Here is a 23,466-nt window from a genome sequence, read left to right on the forward strand (position 1 = left end):
ATATATAATTAAGTAAATAAAAATAGAAAAATTAAAAATAATAATAATAATAATAAATAAAAATTTAAAAAAAAAACAAAAAAACTCAAATATAAAAATATATATGTCTTTTCAAATTAAAAAATAAAAATAAAAATAAAAAGCATTTAAAATTTATAAAGAAATATGTATTTTTGATTAAAAACAACAACAAAATATTTTTTATTAAACTCACATTTTTTATTAAAAAAAAAAATTGTAAATTATAAAATTATAAATATTTTTTTAAACAAATTATATATATATATATATATATATATATATAAAATAAAAAAAGATAAAAAAGAAAACAAACAAACAAAGATTCTTTTATTAGAAAAAAAAACATTAAAAAGAAAAAAAAAATTACACCATTTTATATATATATATATATTTTAAATTTTAAATTTTTTTAAACAAACTTCTCTTTTTTTCTTTTTTTAACAAAAATATTCTTAAAAAATTTAAACACATTTCTTTTTTTTATTTTAAAAAATATATATTAAACTAGTTTTTTTTTAATTATTAAAAAAAAATTAAAAATCCTCTGGCCGCCCATGGTAGTGCAGCTGCCCAGCGTCGCGCCACCATGGGCGGTCGAGCGGGCGGAGGGACGATTCTACGGGCCCTCTGCCCACTCGACTGGAATCGCCAATCCACCTACCCAGCAGCCCGTGGTGGCGCGGCCCTAGGCGAAGGGTCTGCATGCAGGCCCTCCGCCCAGGGTCGCGCTGCCACGAGCAGCTAGAGGAGTTTTTAATTATTTTTTTAAACATTTTAATTATTTTTTAATAATTTAAAAATAAATCAATTTTTTAAATTTTTTTTAATTTTTTAATAATATTTTTGTTAAAAAAAAAAAATAATAATAATAATAATTAATTAAAATTTAAAATTTTTAATAATTTTTTTAAAATAAAAAAATGGTTAAAAAAATTAAAATTGTTTTAAAAAAAATTTAATTTTTAATTTTTTTTGTTTTTAAATAAAAAATAATTTTATTTTTTTTTAAATCAAAAAATACATGTTTCTTTATAAACTTTAAATGTTTTTTAATTTTTTTAATTTGAAAAGACATATTTTTAAAATTTAAATATTTATATTTATATAAAATTTGAATTTTATTTTTTTTTAGTTTTTTTAATGTTTTTAATATTAATTTTACTAGTTTTTTATTTATTTATTTTTTTGTTAATCTTCTATTTTTTTTTAATCTAGTTTGTTTTTATTTTTATTTTTTTCTTGTTTTTGTTAATGTTTTTTTTTTAATTTTTCTATTTTTACATACTTTATTTTATTTTGTTTTTTATTTTGTTTTTTTTTTCCAAATTCTTTTATGGTTTGTGAGATTATTTTTTTTAACATTTTATTTTTTTTTTTCTTTTTCTTTTTTTTTTTAACTAATCAACATTTAAAAAAAAAAGAAAAATAAAACAACCTGAAAATTCATTAAATAATCATAATTTAAAAAAATATTGGACATAATAAATTTTGAAGTGTGAAAAATAAGTCCTCTAAAAAAAGGGTATGCTGCATCAACACGTTTCAAAATTAGCATGAAAATCACGAACATTTAGAAACAAATATTTATATTTGATACATAAGAAAATTTAAATTGTCAAAAATATGCTCCCAAAAAAAAGAATTGTATTATGCGTCACCACTTTTCAAAATCGGGTCATGTTTTTACCACCCCTATGAAACGGGTAATCGTATTGGTTATTTAAAGTGCCAAAAACTATGTTCTAAAAAAAATGTGTTTTGCATCGCCCCTTTTCAAAATCAGGTCAATTTTTTGCTATCTCAACGAAACGAGTAACAGTATCAGTTCCCGTTTCAAAGTTTACGTTGTTCTCCATTGAGAAATATTGTTTTTACATCCATCTGGTGGATCTTCCACCCCATCTGCACAACTAGTGTAAGAATTGATCTAATGGATGAGTACCTTGCTACAAGAGCAAATGTCTCCTCATAGTCAACTCCCTCAACTTGAGAGTACCCCTTGGCCACAAATCTGGACTTATACTTCTCTATGTTTTTGTCTCCTTCCTGCTTCATCTTGAAGATCCATCTTGAACCCATAACTGATTTATCTGTTGGTCCTGGGATCACTTCCCAAACATTGTTCTTTACAATGGATTTATATTCCTTCACCAGTACATCAACCCATACATGTTTCTCTATTGCTTCCTCGAAAGAGGATGGCTCAGTCTCTACAAGCTCATTCATTAGAGCCATGTAGCTAGTTTATCGATCAGGTGACCTTCTCTGCTTGCGTAAATTTGAAGGAGCAACCACATTCTCCCTTGCATCTTGCCCAAGTTTATCATCTTCCCTGGTTCTTTTTCTGCCTTCTCTGGATGGTTAAATATGAGTGGATGTCTCCACTCTCTGCTCCTCAAATTGTGGTTGTTCCACAACTTCGTGAGGCTAATCCTTTGGAGCTAAAAGATCCTCTTCTGGTGGGATCTGAAGCTCCCTCTCAAGAGAGCAACGCATGGATAACTTTACATCCCTTCACACAAATGTCATTCTGAGAGATGGTAAGTACACATGGTAGTTATGGGGAGTTTCCTTGCAACCCAAAAGTACCCCCAATTCTGCTATCAGCTCAAGCTTCTTCCTATATTCTTTGGAGACATGGTAGAAAACAGAGGCTCCAAAAATCCTGAAGTGTGACACATTTGGCTTTCTCCCTGAGAAAGCCTCCTCCGGTGTAATCATACCAAGAATCTGATGAGGACTTTAGTTCTGCAAATAAATTGTTGGGTTGCATGCCTTAGCCCACAAATACAAAGGTAGGCTTTAGTCATGCAACATCGCTTTCGTTGCTCCCACAATTCTATGGTTCTTTCTCCCAACCACCACATTCTGCAGTGGGTTATGGGGTGTTGTTAAATCTCATTGAATGCATTTTTTCTCATAGAAATTTTTGAATTGATTCGACATGTACTCACCTCCATTATCACTCATGAGATCCTTCACCTTCTTTCCAATTTCTTTCTCAACCAGTGCCTTGAATTCTACGAACTTGGAGAATGTCTCATCCTTCTTCCACATGAGGAAGATCGAACACTTCCTTGAGAAGTCATCAATAAAAACGACAAAATATTTGTGTCTGGCAGTGGAAGCTTCGAGAAAGGTTCATAGACATCAGAGCAGATCCTTTCTAGGACTACATGTATTTTTTTGTCTCGATCATGGAATGTAGATTTTGTGTACTTCCCCAAAGTACATCCTGCAACTCAAGTGCTCATTTGGGGAGTCATGTGGTTATTTGTTGCATAATCTTCAAGGCACCATGATGCAAATGGCCAATTATTTTGTGCCAAATTTCACTGACATCGTGGCTTTGCACATTCTCTGCCTTTGTGCTTAATGCAACACAATCTTCCACATCTAGATTATAGATGTTCTTCACATGAACCACGATCTGCTTCACCTGTCTCCTAGCTATGTGTCTCAAGAATTCCTTTCCTTTGCGGAAGATAACATCATAACCACAGTCTTCCAAAATTGCAACAAAGATGAAGGCTTTCTTTAGGCCCATAATGAACATGACATCCTTGAGCCTGAGAAGGGAGACCGACTCCTTCTAAAAGGTGATTGTACCAATCTCAGTCGCCCTGCACCTTCCATCGTCCCCCATCTCAATGGGCATCTGCAATTCTTTCTCCTACAGGTCACTGAAAAAATCTCTACACCCTATCATGTGGAACGATGCATCTGATTCCAAGTACCATGCGCTCCCCATCACTATGTTGTCCATGCATGCGATAAGGGTAAAGTCAAGATCGAACTGTGACGCCAAGGCTTCACCTGTTGTTCCTCCTGAGGTCTTATTGCTTGCCTTTTTGTGTGGACATTTCATGACATAGTCCCTGAATTCATGGCAATGGAAGCATTTAATTTTGTACAAATCTTTCTTCTTGCCCCCTTAGCTGGACTTTGGCTTGGATTGAGATTTCTTCCCTTTTCCTTGCTTTCCCTTTCCAACTAATGCAAATCTTTCTTCATCCTCGCCCTTGGATGAAGTCCCATTTCTAGTATTCGGCCTTATTTCCTTCGTGTACCAAATCAGAGCATAAGCATTCCCAATTTGGTAGTTTCTCCCTCCCATTTACCGAATCATGATACCTGTGCCAGCTCTTGGGAAGGCCCAGAAAGGCTAGGCTCACCAAGTCATCTTCTGCAACATTAACACCAACCCCACCAAGTTCATCACGAAATTGTGTGAACCTGCTCAGACACTGTGGAATAGTGTCATTATTTTGCATCTTGATATTTCAAAGTTTATCCTTAAGCACCAGCTTCCTGTGGTCACTACTATTCTCGAACAATTGTGCCAATTCTTTCCACATTGCAAACGGAGTTTCTTTCCCGTGGAGATTTGAGACAATGTGATCCCGTACCCCCTCCAATATTATTCTCTTCACCTTGGCTACATATTTCTTCCATTGAGCAAGGTTCTAGGCATCAGTTGCTTGTGGTTTTGCAACATTTGTCTTGATGTATTCTAACAATCCATTGTCATCCAATATTGCCCCCATGAAATCCTTCCATGCGATGAAATTAGAGGTGCCTTCCAAGGCACACTCCAACCTTTACCCGTTGAAGGTCATCTTCTCAACTTTGAATAGATCCTACTACATTGAACTGCAAATTCGATCCTCTTGATAAATAACTTCAAAATTCTTGTTCTATTGTGAATCCTGCTTCGATACCATGTCGAAATTATGGTGTATATTTGCAACTACTCATGAAGTTTTAATCAAAATCACAAGACTCAAAACTAATCTACGACTCTGCAGAGGTTAATTCATAATTCAGAACAAAAATATCAAACATGCAATAAGAAATATCACACATGCACACAATATTTTTCCTGGGGAACGCAATCTGCTAAAAACCCCATTTCCTACTTGCATTAATCTGATGAATATAGATGTATTACAATTGCTTTGCTCAACTGAACACAACCTGCAAATGAATAATCTATCTCTCTGCTCACTAAGATGCTCTGACCTAGACTTAGTCAATTTCTTCCTCTACTTGAACCCCCATTTCCTTGCGCAATTCGTGAGAAATTATGCCCGTATTATTTAGGAATTTCTCCAAAATGCATTGCGCAATTCCCAAGGTTGATCATTGGACTCCATGCAACACTTGTACACTCAAGACTAGTCTACAACTGATGTTACACTACCTTAGAATCTCCACCATGGCTAGGGAACTCAAATTCTCTGCATGCACTAGCTATTTTGGGTTGATTGATTAGTTAACTGGATGATCATTTAGTTTGACTGAAGTCCCACTACACAGCTAACCTTCCACTAGCTCCTGCAATAGTTGGACCCAGCTTAACTGAAAACAACTAGAGGTAAATGACTTTGATTGCTACAAATTAGCAATCACACATACTTAACTGAACTCTAACTCCTCCAACTCGAATTTAATGAGTAAACTAGGTGACACAAGCCATGTCACACAAGTTAACTGCATCCAAGTTGTTTGTTGATGTGGAAATTCGAAATTTCTCAATTTAATCAAGGAAAAATCAAATTGAGAATTTCTTGCTGCATTTTTCAACATATATGTATAAAGAATATGATGGGAATATTAATTGATTATCAATACTTCATATTAATTAATAAATAATAGTATATTAATTAATTGATACAAGTTCAATATTATAATTAATATGTAGGTGTAGGAAAGGGATATTAATTAATGCTAATTAATTATTAGTTGTTCTATTTATTAATTAAGGGGAGGAAAATGATAGACCAAGACAGAGGTAAGCATAAAAAGAGGAAGGAAGAGAACCAAAGAATCGGGAGAAGGATTAGTTGGGGATTGTTCTTGAGGTGAAAGTGGGTATCCAATTTTCACTAATTTTCCATCCACCATCCCCGTTGAGTTTGTTGGGGTGCTTCTTGATTTCAATTTCCTCCCTAAATTTCCTACGATGATATTGATCAACCTGGCTAAGAGACTTGTATTTTCAATAAAAATGTGATGTTTCATTTTTACCGAATGTTCAACTAAGGCTAAGGAGCAGAAGCGATTGTGTTTTATGTTAGCACAATGTTCTTGTATTTTAACTTTATGGAATGATCAGTTTCCCCAACACAAGATTTACCACATGACCAAGGAATAAGGTATACACCTTTTTTATCTTAGGGATCTTATAGCTAAGATGTTAAGAACACCTATTTTCTGGGTGGGATGTTGGTTGTAATCAGCATGGATATATTGCTTAGTGTGTGTTTGTTTATAGTAAACTTATTGAGAATTGGAGCCATCATGATTCCTAGTAATAAGAATGCCCCTTTGAGACCCATTGTTAATACCATTGGGAAACCCACCTACCTTCTTGCCAAGCAACTAGCTAGGAAACCCGAGCCTCTGGCGGGTAATACCAGCTCCTTCATTAAAGAATCTATCCATTTAATTAATTAAATTAAATATATAAAACTTGAACAATGTGATCTATTGTTTAGTTTTGATGTAGTTTCCATTTACACAATGATTCCCATTGACGGTGCCATGGAGGTGATCAACAAAATTAATGATCCTAAAACTGCTAAGTTAATTGAAATCTATTAAGATATGGGCTCCTCTCTCTCCCTTGCGGTTGTCAACCTATTTATGGAATACCTCGAAACCAAAGCATTAGAATCTACACCATTCAAACCCAGACTTGAGAAGATATTTGTTGATGACACATTCATCAGTTGTCCCCATGGACGTGAGGAATTGGAAATCTTCAAGTAACACCTTAATAATCAATCTAATGTTATCAAATTCACAATGGAGATTGAAATTGATGGTAGCCTTCCCTATCTTGACGTTCTATTTACTAGGAATCATGATGGCTCCATTTCTCATAAAGTTTACCGTAAACAAACACACAGAGTAATATCTCCATGCAAATTCCCAACACCATCCCACCCATAAACTAGGTGTTCTTAACACCTTATCTACAAGAGCCCTGAGATCAAAAAGGTGTATGCCTAATTCCTTGCACTAAATCTTATGTTGGAGAAATTGGTCCCATAAAGTTAGAATACAAGAACATTGTGTTGACATAAAATAAAATAAATCCTCCTCCTCAAGCCTAGATAAATATCCCATAAAAACAAAACATCACATTTGTATTGAAAATGCAATTACTTAGCCAGGGTTGATCAATATCACCATATAAAATTCAGGGAGACAATTGAAATCAGGAAGCAACCCAACGACCTCAACAGATAAATGGATGAAAACTTAGTAAAAATTAGATTCCCACTCTCACCTCAAGAATTATCCCCAACTAATCATTCTCCCTATCCTTCCGTTATCTTCCTTCCTCTTTATATGCTTACCTCTATCTTGATGTATCTTTTTCCTCCCATTAATTAATAAATAGAATAATTAATATCCCTTTCCCACACTTACATATTAATTATAATATTGTACTTTTATTAATTAATTAATATTAATTAATATTATAGTAATCAATTAATATTCCCATCATATTCTTTATGCATAAATACATTTACTAATATGTATATTAATATTTATTTCTTATAATAATTTACCATGATTATAATTAAGTAGTACACTATTACGTTATAATATTATAATAATATATTGTACTATTATATCAATTATAATAAAGTATTATTATACTATTAATTAATCATTAATATGAAATACTAATAATCAATAAGTTTATTTTTCAGGAGGGAACCCCCTGATTCCACTCACCGTTGGACACGTAGCAAGAGGGTGGAGTGAGAATACCGCTTTATTGGGCAGGTATTCTCCACGCGATTTGCCCACCCGAAATCCCTGATAGTCATTGGATCTATCACAAGTCGATCGACGGTGGTGGAGTGTCGTGCAAGTTGATTGATCGGCATTCAGTGGTGTCCGTCAGATCTGAAGGAGGAAAATCTACGGTGGAGATTGAGCCTAATAAAGGTAAGCTTTGAAAATCGCGCCAAGGCTATGGAAAAGCGGAAAATGTTATTTCCCGTGTGTTTGTGTTTAAGTCTGATTTATCCAAAGTTAAGTGTGGGTTTATGGTTAAGTCCGCTTTATCCAAAGTTAAGTGCGAGTTTGGTTACTACGCGAGGCTTAAGGAGTTCAAGTCAAAATTTTGAAAGTTATCCCATAGCTTAGAACCACGACATCAACACTATAGTTTTTGAAGTTGTAAAAGTAGTTGTGGTGACTGCGCTCCCATTTTGCGCACTACTTTGAACCAACCCTCCTCTGAATGTACAAGGAACTAGCTTCCTTTCCCTTTTTTTTATTTTTTTTTTGCAATATATAAAAAGTAACCGACTATGCTAAAAAAAAATAATCAATAAGTTCCTTCCATATTCTTTAAATACATATACATTTTTTCCCCAAGGAAAAATCGTAATTTTCATTAAGATATTTGAAAATTACATTTTGCATATGCACTGGAGTGCATTCATGATTAGGTTGTTTTAAAGTACTCAACAATCCATCAAAAATAAATAAAAAACAAGTCTGAGAGCCTTTGTCCATATCGTTGTCAATCTTCATAAAAATATATATAAGAGCATAACCATAACTTATAAGCCTCCTTTCATCCAGGAGAGAGTATCTCATAAAAATATATAATGCCATAAAATGTTGTGCAAAAGAAAAGGATGGTTTTCAATCATATGCATGATCCACCTATATGCCTTCTATGAAAGGTTTAGGTGTTGAAGAATCTAGGGCATCTAGGTATGATGATATTCTTCTGACGATGATAACAATTTGTGAAGTACTTTTTACTTTTCTTATTAGCACAATCTTCTTTTCTTATTATTAGTGTGTGTTCTCTTACTTCATCAAAAAGTTTTCAAAACAAAAAAGACACGAACACAAGATATTGGCTCTCAGCGAGGGCAAAACCTCTCTCTCCTAGAGAGGAAAACCCTTCTGCAAATTTCTCTTATTGAAGCTTCAATTGACAAATGTCAAACCATAGACCCTTTACCTATAGATCCTCCAAGCACAAGACATAGTATCTCTTCCTTTTTTCCTTTAATCAATGCCTTCTTTTGTTGTACACCTTGATCTCTTCCTTCGCACTTCTTCCGACAACTGAGGGCTCTTTTCCAGCGACTGTAGAAACCCTAGGTCTTCTTAGAGACCTCTTCTTTGGAGTCTTCCTTTCCTTCTCTTCTTCGCTTGGAAATATTCCCTTTTCTTGGCACTTAGACTAGAGAATGAGACCTTCCTTGAGAGATACTTCCGAGTTGAGAGGTTGATCCTCTTTCATTCCAGAAGGTCAGAATTATTTGAACGTGTGGCTTATCTAGGGCTTGAAATGAGCCTTTTCGCTTGCTTGCTTCCTTCACTTTAGATGTCCTCTTCTTTGCTAGAGATGAAGGCTACATTCGATGTCTTTTCTTAGCCCAAACAAACTTGATTATGTTGCTGCACTTGTGGATCTGATGTGACTGCAAAACTGCCCTCCTTTCTTCGCACGTGTGATAGAATTAGGCCCTAAAACAACCCCAAAACTTCATATTTCTTTCTTCTCTTATTCGTTGTCCTAGAAGCACCTTTCTTGCTCTTTTTCGCACCTCTTTCTTGCCTCTTCTCTTCGTTGATTTCAAAGATCACTTGATGATCTAATGGCGAGGTCGTCCTGTCCTATATATAGGAGTTTGTCCCTCCTTTTAGGCCGACTTGAAGAGGAGACTTATCTTTGCTTTGGAGGATCATCCTTGCATAGATTTTACATAGTGTAACATGCCCACATGGGTCTTTTATAATTACATTGATTCTTTGACTTTCCTATAGCACTTCAACATGTGCTAGACCTATGCAAATGGGCAAGAAACCCATTCATGGTAATGACAAAAATAATAATTCTTTTCTTTTACAAGTACAAAGATCAAGAGTACATTTATGAAGACCGAACCTAGTTACACTTTCTTCAACACTCCCTCTTAACTAGGTAGGTATTCATAAATCATTACAAGGTGTTTGGACATTTTCAATATGAAGAATTCTCATAAGAGAAATCGGATTGGAAATCCATCTGTTATAACGTCATAGTAACCAACATTGCTTCCACAACAAGGCCTTGACTGACATCTCTATCTCTCAATAGATTAGAGCACAATGTTTGTGAGACCAATGACTATAGACACCTTCATCATTGTCTCTCAAGGTACATACCCACCCGGGTGCTCACTGAGTATGACCTTCTAGGACTATTTTTATCTTGGATTCCCAGCCCTCAAAGAATATCGGTCCTCTTGCCTACTCTTATCTTGGATGCCCTACACATCCTCAAAGAGCATCAGATGCCAAATAATTACCCAATCCTCCATTCTTTCTTCCCAAGTGAAGACAAGTATGTTATGTCTATCTCTCCCTCTCAATTAGGGAAGATATTCCCATTCTTGTGAAGGAATGTGCCCAAGCTCCCTCTAACCAGGAACTTGCCCAAGCTCCCTCTTAATTAGGGACTTGTCAGATCTCCCTCTCAAACCAGGGACTCTACTTTCCATCAACACCTTCTTCTTTGTGGGTCCTTCAGCTACTTGATCACTTTATTTCCTTGATGTGATGAAATTCAGTTAAGCTTCTGCTTTGTAGGGCATCAGCCATCAATCACTTTCCTTCTTAGTTCATCATGTCATTTCTTTCTTCACGGAAAGTGGCCTTTTTGATACATATCTGTAACCTCTGTCATATGGCTACTTCTTTATCATCATGTTTCTTTCAGGCAATTCCATCCACCACATGAATGCTAGTTGTACTTGCACTTACAACCCTTGTTTCAGTAGCCCTGCATGAATCCACCCAAATATTATTCAAGAAATCAAAACATAACATTAAATCAAATAGCACCTTATGAGATGGATTTCCATCATGACATCTTGTTGGCTTGGATCATCAACATCTTCCATTTTCACATCTCTGAGGCCTTTCCAGGTGTCAAGGGTCCTTTGATCTTTCTCTTTCTTTGTCAGAGTTCTCGTGCCTTCTTCTGACAGATGTCTTAAAAAATCAGTCAGATGTTTATTCCTAGTGTTCATGGTGTCTTTTTATCCCTGATCTCTTTTCCCATATGCTTCTTTATGGGCTTCCTAGTCAATGACCTCATACTCCATATCAGGTCATTTCTCATGTTGACTTTTATCAGTGTGTGAACCATGCCTTTGTGAATATTCTTAATGAAAGAGATCTACCCTATTCTTGACCATGCTTCTAGAGCAATTCCCCACGCTCATTAATACAAATGATGACATGACTTCCTGAAAAACATAGATGCATATGTACCTCATCTTTAGTGCTTTCCTTGATCATCTAAGCGTCCTTTGATAGCTTCCTAGATTAAGATTACCTCAATCCCCTTTGCTTTGCCACATATTTTCTTGCCTACATATCATCCTTTCTTGAATCCCCATAAGTGGAATTCCTATCGAGACATTTGTTTTTCCTGAAAGTCAAGAACCTTATATTGAAGATTCTACCAAAGGATCCTAGTAGTCCTCATCCTGCAAATGCTCCTTTATGTTGATGATAGTGGCCTCCCAAGATGATTCTTCTTGATCATGACCATTCCTTTATTCCTCAATGAGGTTGTCCAATGGATACATCCTTCCTACATGAATATCTTTATCTGAGTTATCTCTACATAATGCTCCTATATTCCTAAAGATACCATTCTCATAAATCATGCATTCTATCCTACTGCTGCATGTTCCTATGATACCCAAAACTTTAAAGAAGACTTATGTGAAGAAGTTGATCTCAATCATAGTAGAGATCCGGAGGGTCTTCTTTTCCCTGCTTCTTATCTTCTTCTTTCACTTCTTGGGTAATGTGGGCTTCTTCTCGTTTCCTCTTATTGTTATCCTTCTTGAACTTAGGACAATATTTCTTATAGTGTCCATACTTTTGGCAGCCAAAGCATTGGACTTTGGACATATCTCTTTTACCCTTTCTTTGTAGACCAAACTTGCCAAATTTCCCTTTTCTTTTGGCCATAGCAGCAAATGCCCACTCCTTCGATCCCACATCATCTTTGGCTTTCACTCTAGTCTCCTCAATTTTGCATGGAGACCAAATTTCATTCAACGGGGTAGCTTCTTTCTTGGCATATATACTTGATGTGAAGTTGCCCCATTCCTCAGGGAATGCATTGAGCACCACAGTTGTCATCTCCCTGTCTGACATAACTTCTCCTAGTTCTTGCAGTTGGTCTCTCATCTCAGAGACCTTCATGAAGTAGGGAGTTATTCCTTCTTCCTTGGATATCTTCATTTTGTATGGTTTATTGCACAACAATATCTCTTCTCTAGTTGTACTAGCTGAGAATAGCTCCACCATCTTATCATATATTTCCTTAGATGTTTCAAGTTTGGAAACATAAGGAATGAGAGGGTCTTTGATGGATTCTATCGGAATCCTTTGAGCCCTTGTTTCATCCTTATTACACTTTTCTAGGGCTTGAGTTTGTTCCTCAGCATGAATAGTGACACTCCCTTTGACGTAGTCTAGAAGTTCATTTTCTTTGAGAATTAGATCAGTGCTCTTTTTCCATGCAAGGAAATTAGCAGTCCCAACCAATTTGTTGCTTTCCTTGCAAAAAGACATTTTGATATTTTCAGAAGAGGACATAAAAATACTTACTTGAGAGTGTTAGTGATGAGGAGATATTGATGCTTCCTTAATGAATTGAGTCTTAGCTTCTTGGATCTTGTAGTTCTTCAAGATTCTTCCTTCAAGGTGCCTTGTGATAAATTTGCTTGATGAGGAAAACTTCGCAATGTGTAGATCTAGATATCTACAATGATGAGTCTGGATCTAAATACCTTTTTTTGAAGATGATGAGTTTTTTGATGTAAACCCTTCTTGGATGAACCTTCTTATAGATTCCTTTTGATGGAAGGCCTTCTTCTTTCTTTTTTCCCAGACTGGTAGTTCTTCTTGATGGATCTAGGAGAGAAGATAGTAATCCTTCTTGTCCTTGATGGATTTGGAACTCTTGCTTGTAGATCTGATGCTTCAATCTTTGTGTGCCCTTGGTTCTTGATCTAAATGCTTCAATCTTCTATGTGCTCTTGAGATGCCCTCCCCTGATGTGTCAAATTAGCTCTGATTCCATGTTGAAGAATCTAGGGCATCTAGGTATGATGAGATTCTTCTAATGATGATAATAATTTGTGAAGTACTTTTTACTTTTTTATTAGCACAAACTTCTTTTCTTATTATTAGTGTTTGTTCTCTTACTTCATCAAACAGTGATCAAAACAAAAGAGACAAGAACACAAGATGTTGGCTCTTAGCCAGAGCAAAACCTCTCTCTCCTAGAGAGGAAAACCCTTTTGCAAATTTCTCTTATTGAAGCTTCAATTGACAAATGCCAAACCTTAGACCCTTGACCAGTAGATCCTCCAAGCACAAGACACAGTCTCTCTTCCTTTTGTCCTTTAATCGATGCCTTCTTTTGTTTTGCACCTTGATCTCTTCCTTCGCACTTCTTCTGACAACTGAGGGCTCTTTTCTGGCAACTACAGAAACCCTAGGTCTTCTTAGAGACCTCTTCTTTGGAATCTTCCTTTCCTTCTCTTCTTCGCTTGGAAATCTTCCCTTTTCTTGGCATTTAGACTAGAGAATGAGACCTTCCTTGAGAGCTACTTCCGAGTTGAGAGCATGGTCCTCTTTCTTTCCAATAGGTCAAAATTCTTCACACGTGTAGCTAATCTAGGGCTTGAAATGAGCCCTTTCACTTGCTTCCTTCCTTCACTTTAGATGTCCTCTTATTCACTAGAGATGGAGGCTACATTAGATGTCTTTTCTTAGCCCAATCAACTTGACTATGTTGCTATGCTTGTGGATCTGATGTGACTGCAAAACTGCCCTCCTTTCTTCGCACATGTGACAGAATTAGGCCCTAAAAGAACCCCAAAAATTTGGATTTATTTCTTCTCTTCTTCACTACCTAGAAGCACCTTTCTTGCTCTTTTTCACACCTCTTTCTTGCCTCTTCTCTTCGCTAATTTCAGAGATCACTTGATGATCTAATGGTGAGGTTGTACTGGCATATATATAGGAGTTTGTCCCTCCTTTTAGGCCGACTTGGTCAACTAGTGATGCTGACTTGACATTTGTGCATAAAAATTCATTTCTTGAGCCGACTTGAAAAGGAGACTTGTCTTTACTTTGGAGGATCATCCTTGACATATTTCTTTGACTCTAATATATAGATTTTACATAGTGTAAAATTGCCACATGGGTCTTTTATAATTACATTGACTCTTTGACTTTCCTATAGCACTTCAACATGTGCTAGACCTATGAAAATGGGCAAGAAACCCATTCTTGATAATGACAAAAATAATAATTATTTTCTTTTACAACTACAAAGATCAAAAGTACATTTATGAAGACCGAACCTAGTTACACTTTCTTCAACATTAGGTAGTACTCATAAAAAGTGTCACCATTCTTTTCCTTGATCTTGCATATTCCCAATGTTTGTTGTGCACCCACTTTGGAGAGGTCATCTACCATGGAGTTCCTCTCTCTATAAATGTGAACACATGAAATCTGGTCAAACCCCCATTTCAACTGCATAACCTCTTACATGATGGGTAAATATGATCAAACCTCCATTTCAATTGCATAACCTCTTACATGATGGGTAAATATGATCAAACCTCCATTTCAATTGCATAACCTCTTACATGATGGGTATGAATTAGTGCACGTGACGTCTAGATACTTCATTAAACCAATTCGTGATGATCAAGGAATCCCCAAAGATCTATAACTGCTTGCGTCCCTTTTCCATAGCAAATAATACTAGAATATTTAGGCTGAGAAATTATGCATAATTATTAGAGCCCCCTACCCAAACCGCTTTGAAGTTTGAAAAAATGGTTTTCATTTAAATATAGGATTGTTCGTCCCCCACATTCGCCTCAAGCCAAGGATGCACCATCGAAATAATCCCAGGGAAAGAAATAATCCACTTCTTCAGGAGAAAAGCTTCTAGCACTATGTATAGAGTTTACATCCAGGATCAAGTCATACATGGCCAGCGAATGAGCAACCACCCTTTAAGGGGTTGTAGTTTTTTCTTGAAATATATCATTATTTTGTGTTATCCATATCGCCTAACTAATGATGGGTGGAAAGTTTCTAAGCGTTCTTGGAGAAGCATTTTCCCACCAAGATTTCCAAGCTTCGACATAGGATATACCCTGCCACAAGAAGTCTAATGACAAAGAATTACCAACATTGTTCAATAAAACACTAACAAAAGGGCATACCAGAAATAGATGGTCCACTGTCTCCTCGACAACTTTGCAAAGTGAGTACTACCTTGGCCCAAAGAAACATCTCTTTTGTAAATTTTCACTCGTGGGAAGCTTGTTTCCCAAGATGCACCATTGAGAAACTCTAGATTTTGCCGGGCAACTTAGTTTCCATAACTTCTTCCACCATTAGTCTAAGTCTCTAGGATCTTTGTCAACTATAATGAATAAATAACATGTCTTTGGTGTATATTCCTCATGAGTGAAATGAACCCATCGCAATATGTCTACCCTATTCCTCGGTCTTACACGGGATATATTGAGAGAGGTTGTATAATTATTCCATGACCAAACTAGGCATTTGGTAAGTTCAAATGATTTGCATCTAGCCATCCTTGAGCCTAAATTGTAGTATAGTTTGAGTCTGCCACCTGTTTCATTTTACTCATCCCATTTGCATTGAGGAAATCAACCATCTCCCATGACAGGATATAATTATCTCCACATATGATCCATGGGCTTAGCCTAATTCTAACTTTTTCACCAGAGCCAACTTTCCACGCTAGCCCCTTATCGATCACATTGAAAGACTCAATAACTACTTTCTAAACCACATAAACATTTGTCTTATGCTTGATTGGGCTTCTAGTCCAGTCTTCAATAGGGGATAAATGTATTTTTCGTTAAGCACTTATGTCCATAGGCTAGCAGTGGATATCAATCTCCAGCCTACCTTCGCTGCCAATGACTTTGAGAAAGAAACCAATTTTTCAAGTCCCAACTTCGCCAATTCTTTGGGAGAGTAATTTTATCCCATTTTACCCATGGGAAAACTTTGTCATCCTTTTAACCCAACTAAAGAAATCTGCAACAACTCTTACGAAAAAAATTAAGGATCCCTTTTGGAATCCAGGACAAAGACATCCAAAAAACTGGTGTGGCTTCTAAAACTAATTTAATGAGCACAAGTCTACGTGCCCAAGGGAGCCACATAAAACTCCATTCCTTTAATATTTTTTTGATCTTTGCTAAAATCCAATGCCAATCCACCTTTTATAATTGTTGGGTTTAAGGTGAAAACCAAATATTTGAGCCCTTCATAAAAAAATATTTGTATGGAGAGGAAAAAGATTTTGGGAATGTACATGCTCCTCTCTAGATAAACCCACTTCAATCAGAGTTGATTTCTGAAGATTTGTTATCATTCCTATAGATTTTTCGAACAGAGACGACACCGATTTGATAGATATTAGATCCCGCATGGACCCATCATAAAACAACATGATATCATCAACAAATAGGTGGTGTGTAATAGCCAAATCACCTGCTATTGTAGCACCTTTTAGGTCACCAATCCTTTTGTCTTCCACTAACAATCTACATAAACCTTCATCTACAAGAAGAAATAATAATTGCAACAACAGGAATCCTTGAGGGAGACCTCTCTCAGCATGAAAGAAAGCAGAAGTTGACCCATTTATAAGCATAACAAAAGATATTGATGTTATACAACATATAATCCAATTGATGAATCTTACCTCAAAGCCTAGGTGAGTCAGTAAAATTATGATGTAGATCCAGGTAACCCTGTCACAAGCCTTAGACAAATATATTTTGAGCACCATTCCTTTTAATTTCTTTGTTTTTAGACTATGAAAGCCCTCCTAAGCAACCCCAATGGCTTCATGTATATGTCTACCTTCCAAGAAAGCAAATTGCTCCTTTGATATATTCTGAGAAAGAACCAGCTTCAATCTATTTGCAATGATTTTGTAAATGTTGTTGCATAAAGAGATTGGCCTAAATTCATCAAGAGTGTGAGGGGAATTAGTCTTTGGAATAAGAGAAATCAAGGCAAAAATGAACGCATCATACATCCTTGCTGATTTTCTACAATCATCCACCACTTTTATGAGATCATCTCCTAAAATATCAAATAACTTAGAGAAAATTTTGACCAACCATCCATTGAGACTTGGACTTTTGTCCCATTTCAAACTATGTAGTACCTTCTGAAGCTCCTCCTTAGAAACCAGCTCCATGAGCGAATTATTTGTAGCAACATCATTGAAACTGGGAAAAATACCAACAAAGTCTATTACCTCAGCAAAAGAAGCTTCATGTGGTGCCTTAAACAAGTTACTGAAATGATTTATCCCTAACCTAGCAAGGGCTTCAAAATTTGAGGCTTGGCATCCATTTGGATCATCTAAATCCCATATATTGTTGATAGCTCAATGACCCTTTGTGAACTGTTGGTAAAACTTTCTTTTCTCACCCTCTCTTCAACTGTAACAATATACCTTTTAGCCTTCATGTCTCCTCCTTTTCCTCCAAAATTCTCTTTCGGGAGACTTCTAATAGAATCATCCACCACTTTTATGAGGTCATCTCCTAAAATATCAAATAACTTAGAGAAAATTTTGACCAACCATCCATTGAGACTTGGACTTTTGTCCCATTTCAAACTATGTACTCCTCCTTAGAAACCAGCTCCATGAGCAAATGATTTGTAGCAACATCAATGAAACTGGGAAAAAGACCAGCCAAGTCTATTACCCCAGCGAAAGAAGCTTCATGTGGTGCCTTAAACAAGTTACTGAAATGATTTATCCCTAACCTAGCAAGGGCTTCAAAATTTGAGGCTTGGCATCCATTTGGATCATCTAAATCCCATATATTGTTGATAGCTCAACGACCCTTTGCGAACTGTTGGTAAAACTTTGTTTTCTCATCCTCTCTTCAACCATAACAATGTACCTTTTAGCCTTCATGTCTCCTCCTTCTCCTCCAAAATTCTCTTTTGGGAGACTTCTAATTGAATGATCCATTGCTTGGATTATGTTGACAAATAAACCCCCTCCCCCTCCCTCCCCTTCAGATCTTCTAACTGCTATAGTTCATGCTCTACCTTTTTAAAGTCTCTTCATCCATTTGTTTTTAATCCTTTGACCACTTTTGATTGTTTTGAAATTTTCATCAAATTGCACCATAATTTATCCTTCCCCATCAAGGTTGAAGGGAATACAGTGCTTCACCATGAGGTTATGGAAATATTCATCCTTAAGCTAGACCAAATTGAATTTGAAGGGGGGCCTTGGCTTTTTTATTCCTCCTTTTAATTCAAGGAAGATACGTGGTGATTAGAGCTACCCCCCATACCAACCCACTACTTGAAAACTGAAATCCTTTCCAACAAAGATTCAACAACTAAAAAATGATCAATCCTTTAGGAAATCATCGTTTCTTCGATTCTTTGGTTTTGCCAAGTGGGTTTACACTCAATCAGATCAACATCACACAGCTTGTGCGGCTCCAAGAGATGGGAATAGAAATCATAAAGGGGATCGGGGTGAGTGTGCTAACGCCAAATTTCTAAGATGCCTAAGGAGAAATTCAAGTCACCCTTGACCACTATATTATCTGCATTCTTAAAAGAATGAGCCATAAGACTTTCCCAGAAATCATTTTTGTCTTGACAAGGCCCATAGATATTCACTATCATAATATCCATCGCCAATTCAGCGACAAAGATATTAGCGCCCAAGACCCCATTTAAGCCCCAAGAACTCAATATTTTTACAGATCTTTGGTTAAAACCCACCACTAAGCCTCCTGACCTCCCTCTAGCATCAACTGCTACAAATCTCCAGCTGAGAGTCAAACACTCCAATATCTTCACCATTATATCTCCATTTCCTTGATGTTCTCATATTGCAATAGACGTTTCACGGTAATTCTTTTCAAGGGTCCAGACAACCCTCATAAATTAAAAGAGAAAAATCATAGGGGTCTTAGGACAAGGACTTGCACTACTCTAAGAGTTGCGATGATGGAATTTTTTTTGCCTGCTACAACATCTTAGCAGGATTTCAATTTTTCTCTAGATATATGAGATTGGCGGGAAAATCTTTTGATTAAATCACCATAAATCATAGCTTTTAAATTTTTTAGGAGAGAAATTATAACTATAGACAACATTTTCAATTCTAAGATGTTGTAATGGAATGCTCAATTAGGAATTTATTTGTGTGACCAATATATGTTAAGCCTTACATTAAGGAATCTAATTTAAGGGTTGTATGTGATAGAACCCAATGATGTCATATGGCATAAAGTGTAAGAGCACGCAAGAGGTGCAAGTGTAAGGTATTGGGCATTCTCTTTAAAGTTAAAAATCTGGGGAAGGGCCCTCAAACCCATCGGTTGTCAAAAGACTTGTATTTGTATGTTTTTTGTGTGGCAATTTAATGAAATGATTTATTAAAGTTTCCTTTTGTCATGTTAGGTTGTAACTTGTACAGCTTCACACCAACATCGATATTTACATTTATAAATAAAAGACCTTGGCTACCTTCTTATCAAGTAAGACTATCCCTAAATTGAAGTGCATCATTTTATAAACAAGTCAAACTTCTTAATATGCAAACAATCTCTTCTAGAGATTAAAATCATCATATATTGCATCCAAGTGAAACCTCATTTCAATAGGTATAATATAGAAGTTTATAGAATTGATAAAGTCCATATTCAAGTGTTGTGGCATGAAACTAATACAACTTTTCCTTGTATATTTAAAACATATTGTAGACTTTCTAAACACTCTAATCTTATATTATATTATTGATTAAGCAAGGCCAAGGAGGATTTCCGTCTTATATTAATCTATATTTAAACTTAATTTTAACAACATGGTATTTATTCAGTATGTCTCTATCTTCCTCCAGTATTACCTCTAAACCCTCCTTATCATTTCACTTTTTTAACAACCATTAATTTATCTATAACAATAGTCTCCAATTTATCTATAACAATAGTCTCCAGTACACGCGGGTTCATGGAAATTTGCATGAACATTCTACTGATAAACAGGACGAGTATAAAAAGAAACCTACCAAATACAAATGGTATTCATTTCGAATTAGATATCAACCAGGTATGGTCCACACAAAATACACCTTCAAATTTACAAAATAGTAAAGAACATGATCTATAAAACTTGATCCATTTTTATAACAATTTGATAATTGATTAGGTGTCAACCCAACATCCTCATAGTGGTAAAACAAAACAGATCATAAAGCACTTTTTGGTACTACACTGACTTCTCTCCCCTACCATTCTCAGTATAGGAGTAATATGTCTGATGTTAGCAACATGTAGGCATGGTTATGTGCTAACAGATCCTATGACGAATATAAATCTGTCGCTACCAATGGCTTCCAAGTAGCCTGCATTAAAACATAGAGAAGGTCAAAACTAAATAAATGTAGTTAAAAACATTTTAAACAAGTGGAGCTGCAAAGCAGCAAGTCCCTGCCAGTGTCAATAAAATGTTGAGAAACATCACATTAGAGCTAAATGTCAATAAAACGTCAATAAAATGTTGAGAAACATCACATTAGAGCTAACTGAGGGCTCCATATTATTCCATAAGCAAGTCATAATTTGGGCATCATCATGGATCCATTCCTCCTCATAATTAGACGAACATTCTTTGGACTTATCTTTGGAATGATACGCCACTTTACCATGGGTTTTTAAGAAAACCTTTACAAAATTCGCTCAATAATTAGCCCCATTCAATTTGATACATGTAATTTGTCCACCAAAGGTCTCATTGTGGTATTGCACTCCAACTTTCGATTCCATTGTATTGATTCAGAAGATTCGATTCCATTGTATTGATTCAGAAGATTCAGAAAGACAAAGAAGGGTTCTCAAGAAATTCTGATATATCCAAAGAAAACAGTGGCTTACTCCTTTCATGACTCTGTTAACAGCTTTACCCATTTATCATACTAATTATATACAAAATGTTATGGGATATACTTCATGGCATACAAAGAAAATGTGCTTGGCATGCTTCTGTAGTTGCAGAAGATATTACTCTGGTCATTTGTGTCTATAATCACATTCAATATCAGAAAGACAATACGTAGGAGACTCCCAATCATTTTGCAAATCCGGTGGATATTCTCTTTTGTGCAATCAATTCTCTCCTCTCTAACTGATATCAACTCTGTAGTTGCATACAGGGAAATATCCACGGATGCATATATAGATTTCTTCACTTTATTATTATGCCTCATTTTGTTCTGTGTTTCTATTCGAGGAGACACTGGCATATACAGCTCCACATCAGAGCTTGAAGAACCACTTTTGGGTTCCACTGCAGTGAAGCATGCAGATACAAAGCCAGAATCACCATATGCCAAAGCGAGTATATTTGTTCTTGTCACATTTTCCTGGCTTGATCCCTTATGACATACCAAATGTTGCAAAGGACTTTGCTGATGATGTTTATCGTTCATTCCATGAAAAAAGTAGATTTTCTGAAACAAAAACATCCCTCAAAAAAACCATCAATGTCAAAAGCTGTTGTCCTGTTTATTTGCAACTCTGGATGCAATTTTTGCAGTTATAAATGCAACTGCATCTTATGTTGGTCCATACTTGATTGATAATTTTGTAAAAAAAATTACTAGAAAGCAGAGTTCTACACATAAAGGCTATATGCTAGCCTGTGCGCTTTTTGGTGCAAAGCTTGTTGAGACTATATCACAAAGGCAATGGGTTTTTTGGGCAAGGCAGCTTGGAATGCACCTGCGAGCAGCCCTTACAGCACATATACATAAGGAAGGCATTCATCTGTCAAGTCAGGCTCGTCAGGGTCACAGTAGTGGGGAAATAATCAACTATATGAGTATAGATGTCCAGCGTATTGGAGACTTTTCATGGTATTTAAACTAAATCTGGATGCTTCCTATACAGATTCTGCTTGCAATGTATATTCTTTATAAAAACTTAGGCATGGCATCACTTTCAGGATTTGCGGCTACATTGCTTGTGATGGTGGGAAACCTACCACTTACAAAAAGGAAAAATCACTTTCAGACAAAAAGCTACATCAGAAAAATTAAAAAGCATGAAAATACTCAAACTGCAAGCTTGGGAGATGAGATATTTGGAAAAATTGGAGGATTTGAGAAAAACCAAGTATGGTTGGCTTCGAAAGTCACTTCTTCAAGAGAAAGAATTACAAGCAGATGCAGTTGAAAGCATCCGTACACATTAAACTGAGTTAGAAATTGATATAAAAAATGGACATTTCAACTGGGATCCTTCTTTGGAACAACCAACTCTCAAAAATATACATTTGCAGGTCAAGAGATGGATGAGGGTGGCAGTTTGTGGCACTGTTGGATCAGGTAAGCCAAGTCTTTTGTCTTGCATATTGGGAGAGATTCCAAAAAAATCTGGAACTGTCAATGTCAGTGGCAGTAAGGCTTATTGTTAAAATTGGCAACTAGGGTCAAACTCCATGTGGGTCACCTTATTTATAACAGCTGACAATTTTCTTGGATTCCTCTCTCCGAGAGGTGTAGGATCGATCTAAAGATCATCCAATTCCAACATGTACAAATGAAGTTATGAATTTATTTGATTATGGTCAAATTATCAAGGTCAGCCTCTTCTATATGCCGCCTCACCTAATCCAATAGTCACGTCTTTTGACCCCCACTGATTGGTTTATATAGGGGTGCTTTCTCCTCATTTGACATATCGAAGTACTCATCCATGAGTAGTACGCAATGAAGCAAAAGGAGCTCGCTGGAGAAACTCAGATTAGCGCATTCATACTTCTGTTTCGGGCTGTAGGAAGACAGGTACTTCAACGAGGTAGAGAGGCTGTGGTTGGAGCCTTCGCATGATTATTTGAAGGGCAGTTGCACCTACAGGAAGGCCAAGAAGGAGAGGTATAACCACAAATCTGTTGGGGCATATTTGTAGGTGAGTATCCTTTGTCTCATGTAGGCTGCAGCACAGAAAGGAGATGTAGGTAGGCCGCAGGCCTTAATCACCTTATTGCAGGGATGTGTGGGTCTGTTTGAGGGCAAGAAGTGCCCAGATCAATCAGTGTGGACGAGAGAAGGGAGGCCGCAATAAAAGAGGGTTGTTCTGGGATAGTTATGGCTGGGAATTCTTCCAAATAGGGGACATACCTATGGTGAACTTGCCGCAGTCCTGTAGCAGTTGTTTAGAGGTCTAAACAAGCTTAAAAGGAGTGCAGGAGTAGTCTTCTAGGAGAGCGAGTTCCCAGATGTTATAAAGGGAAGGAAGCCGCATCAGATTATGTGAGTTTTGGTTG

The 23,466-nt window shown here is 36.3% G+C and overlaps 1 protein-coding gene across 1 annotated transcript in view; it reads right to left on the reverse strand.

The window, feature by feature from the left end:
• Nucleotides 1-20,194: 20,194 nt before the first annotated feature.
• Nucleotides 20,195-23,466, reverse strand: part of LOC149175308 (uncharacterized) — a 93,293-nt gene continuing 90,021 nt past the window's right edge. Inside the window, exon 2 of the mRNA XM_089419593.1 lies at nucleotides 20,195-20,545. The gene's annotated coding sequence lies outside the window, so the exon portion shown is untranslated. The remainder of the gene's footprint in view (nucleotides 20,546-23,466) is intronic.

Source organism: Pinus tabuliformis, chromosome 4_1, assembly GCF_031772625.1.
Source record: "Pinus tabuliformis cultivar Carrire ecotype Pingquan chromosome 4_1, CPIR1, whole genome shotgun sequence".
Lineage (NCBI taxonomy): Eukaryota > Viridiplantae > Streptophyta > Pinopsida > Pinales > Pinaceae > Pinus > Pinus tabuliformis.